Source organism: Lathyrus oleraceus, chromosome 2 (assembly GCF_024323335.1).
Source record: "Lathyrus oleraceus cultivar Zhongwan6 chromosome 2, CAAS_Psat_ZW6_1.0, whole genome shotgun sequence".
In the NCBI taxonomy this organism is placed as follows: Eukaryota; Viridiplantae; Streptophyta; class Magnoliopsida; order Fabales; family Fabaceae; genus Lathyrus; species Lathyrus oleraceus.
In genome coordinates, this window is record NC_066580.1 from 325,950,252 (window position 1) to 325,953,827 (window position 3,576).

The 3,576-nt window shown below is 37.1% G+C and overlaps 1 non-coding gene across 1 annotated transcript; it reads right to left on the minus strand.

The window, feature by feature from the left end:
* Positions 1–3,105: 3,105 nt before the first annotated feature.
* LOC127124504 (small nucleolar RNA R71) lies at positions 3,106–3,212 on the minus strand. The gene has a single exon (XR_007803987.1). It is a non-coding gene; the product is annotated as a small nucleolar RNA R71 (small nucleolar RNA).
* Between the last annotated feature and the right edge of the window lie 364 nt (positions 3,213–3,576).

The window sequence follows — 3,576 nt, forward strand, 5'->3', positions numbered from 1 at the left end:
ATGATGTACTTCTCTTGCACTAAGATAAACCAATATATAAAGTCAGTTGATATGTATGTTTTGTCTCATTTTGACATAATAAAACATATTCTTTCTAATCCAATCTTACATAGTAGAATTAGGAAATGGGCACTTGCTTTAACTGAGTATTCTTTGACCTATATGCCTTTTAAAGCTATGAAAGGGCAAGTAGTTGCAGATTTTATCGTTTGTCATACTATGGCTGAAACGCCCCAACCCTTTGTGGAACTTGAACCTTGGAAATTATATTTCGATAGTTCTAGTCATAAAAAGGGAACTGGGATTGGAGTTCTAATCGAATCTCCTAACAAAATTCCAACAAAATTCAAGTACCGGATAAAGGGTTCTTGCTCTAACAATGAGGCTGAATATGGAGCTTTGATAGCTAGCCACGAAATCTTGTTGGAATTGGGGGCAACTAGTGAAGGAAAATTGCGATCCAAAACGCAGCGGAAATAAATTTTTCTCCTTTAGTGATTCTTGCTGTAATACCCCAAAATTTACCCTTCATTTTTCCTGGAAGCATGGGATTATGTTTTACACTTCATTAGCATCATATTAGGTCATACTCATTGCATACTGCATTAGTGACATGGAGATCAGGTTTTGATCGATCACTCCTTAACAGAAGGAGCCCACACAAAGCAAGATTGAGAATTGGACTTCATTTTTGATAACATGAAATAATATCACACTTTTGGACTTGATTTAATTAAATTATAGTGTTATTTGATTCGATTTATTTTATATTATTCGATATTACTTGGTATTCTATTATTATTTATTTCAGGTAACATAAACTGAAGCATGTGTGAAAAGGAAAGAAAAGGGGTGCAAAAAGAGGATTCTCTAGGAAAAGCATTTCACTAAAGCCCAGCCCACGCCAACTACAAGGAAAAGGGCCTGTGACGACCGCCACACTCATGTGACGAGCGTCACGCCCCTCTACTTAGTGTTACGAGCGTAACACATGGTGTGACGGACGTCACACCCCCCACTCCTATTTTTCTGCCTTTGACGCGCGTAACAGAAGCACTTCTCCCCTATTTCTCCGCTTGACTCGTTGACGCGTTAGAAACCATACTGAAGGAACTTTTGGGAAACAGTTACTTTATGGAGGAATATAAATAGACCTCAAGGGATCCAATTGAAGCTCTCCTCTCTCTGTCGTATCTCTCCACGTCGTGCAATAGTTTTACAGCAATATATTTTCTCAGCATTTTATTTTCTTTGCTTTTTATTTTCTTTCATTTGCTAGCTTAATTTACTAAGCATTCAATTTATTTTCTCACAATAGTTTCTACACCGGAAACTATTGTGTACTTTTCACTGGATCTAACCTTACGTCGGATCACATTATTTTTATTTCCTTGTTTTATTTACCTGTCTGCTCAAGAATTGTGAAGAACAAATCCAACCGACTTGTGGTGGAGTGTTCGAGCATCGAAGCTAGGAACAAAACCAAGATTTCTAGTAATTTACCAGGTTCATTAATTAATTGAGTTATTATTTTAATTTACATATGCTCTGTGATGCTGTTTATATATATTGTCTGTTTGATATGGCTGTATTTATGCATGATTATTGTTTATGCGTGTTTGCCATGTCCGACTAATTAATTTAGATATTTGTATGTAAAGTAAGCGGAATAAAGGAATCAAAACTAGTTGGTTTAAATTTGTTTCAAAATTTAGTCACTCTTTTTATGGTCTCAATTTACAGAGTTAATACCAAAGTTTTTGTACGAGAGTAAAAGATATAAAGAAGTTAAAATCAATAGAACGACAGTTTGAGCTTTTAATTGGACATTGTAAATTGAACATTAACTTTAAATCAGGGCGAAAGCAATTTTTAAAGTTAATTAAATCCTAATCATTTTCAAAAATTATTTTTAAAGGTTAAATGTGAGGACGAGAGTTAAGCATTTAAGTTTAATCATATAGTCTAAGTCAACAGAGCGAGAGTTTGAGACGAGGGCGTTTAAACGGTTAGTATTTTCTTAAAAAGAGTTTCTATAGATTCTATTGTTTTCAAAAAGGGATTTTAGATTTAACAAAATAGTGAGAGCGTACGTTAATATAAAGTCATAGTCTGATTCAACAAAGCAATAGTTTGAGTAAAGACTTTTAATTAATAGTGTCTACTGAAAAGACTTATTTTAAAACTAAGAAACCAACGAAGATTTGATTCCCTAATTACGACAAACTACATACCGATATCCGTGTTATTTGATATTTAATCTAGATCCAATTTTAGTTTTACTTTTCCCCCTAATCATCAAAGGATCATCCGCCTTAGCTTTACAAAGTAACCTTAGAAAAACGGTATATCGATTCATTAAGTCCCTATGGGATCGATATCTTTTAAAACTACACGATTAGACTGTGCACTTGCAGTTAATACCCCAATAGACTCATAAAGTCGCGATCAAGTTTTTGGCGCAGTTGTCGGGGATTTTTATTTAGTCGATATCGTAACTCTTCTGTTACGCTGTAGAGACTAAGGTAATTTTTATTTTTCCCTTGTCTTTCGTTGATTTGTATGCCACACACTCGCTCACAAGGCGAACCGTACTACTTACGAATCAACGATGTTGAACGATATCTCCGAGTCTTACGAAGAATTCGGGAGTATCGTGCTGCAAACAATCTTCTTCCAATCGAAATTCCTGATCTCAAAAATCTCCTTCCTTCGCCGATACCCGAGATGGCAGAACCAGCTCGTGCTCTTCGAGATTACGCTGCTCCATCGCAAGATGAGCCGCATTCGAGTATTGCTCCACCCGCAATCGAAGCAAACAACTTCGAACTTAAACCTTCGCTGTTGCAGGCAGTGCAACAGAACCAATTTTCTGGAAATCCTACCGAGGATCCAAACCTTCATTTATCCGTATTCGTCCAATACGCTGATACTGTTAAAGCTAATGGTGTCACTTCAGAGGCAATTCGACTTCGTCTCTTTCCTTTCTCGTTAAGAGATAAAGCTAGAAGATGGCTTCAGTCTCTTCCCTCCAACTCAGTCACCACATGGAATGAGTTGAAGAAAGTCTTTCTTGCCCGATATTTTCCTCTAAGCAAAACAGCTATGTTAAGAGCCCAGATAAATGGATTTAAGCAGAAAGATAACGAGTCTCTTTTCGAAGCATGGGAAAGATACAAAGACATGATGAGACTTTGTCCACCCCATGGTTTAGAGGACTGGTTAGTAATTCATACCTTCTTTAATGGTCTCTTGTACAACACAAGGTTAACAATAGACGCCGCCGCTGGTGGTGCGCTTATGGATAAACCTTACGCTGACGCTTATCAACTTATCGAAAGCATGGCCCAAAACCATTATCAGTGGGGAAGCGACCGAACAATGGTAGAAAAACCTCAAACAAAAGGGGGCATGTACGAGATAAGTAGCCTTGATCATGTTAATGCAAAAGTGGATGCTCTTGCCCAGAAAATTGAAAGTTTAAATGTATCACCTCCAGCCACCGTGGTTGCCGTAACTCAAAATTGCGAAGTCTGTGGAATTCAAGGTCAGACTCCTATAGATTGTCAACTCCTA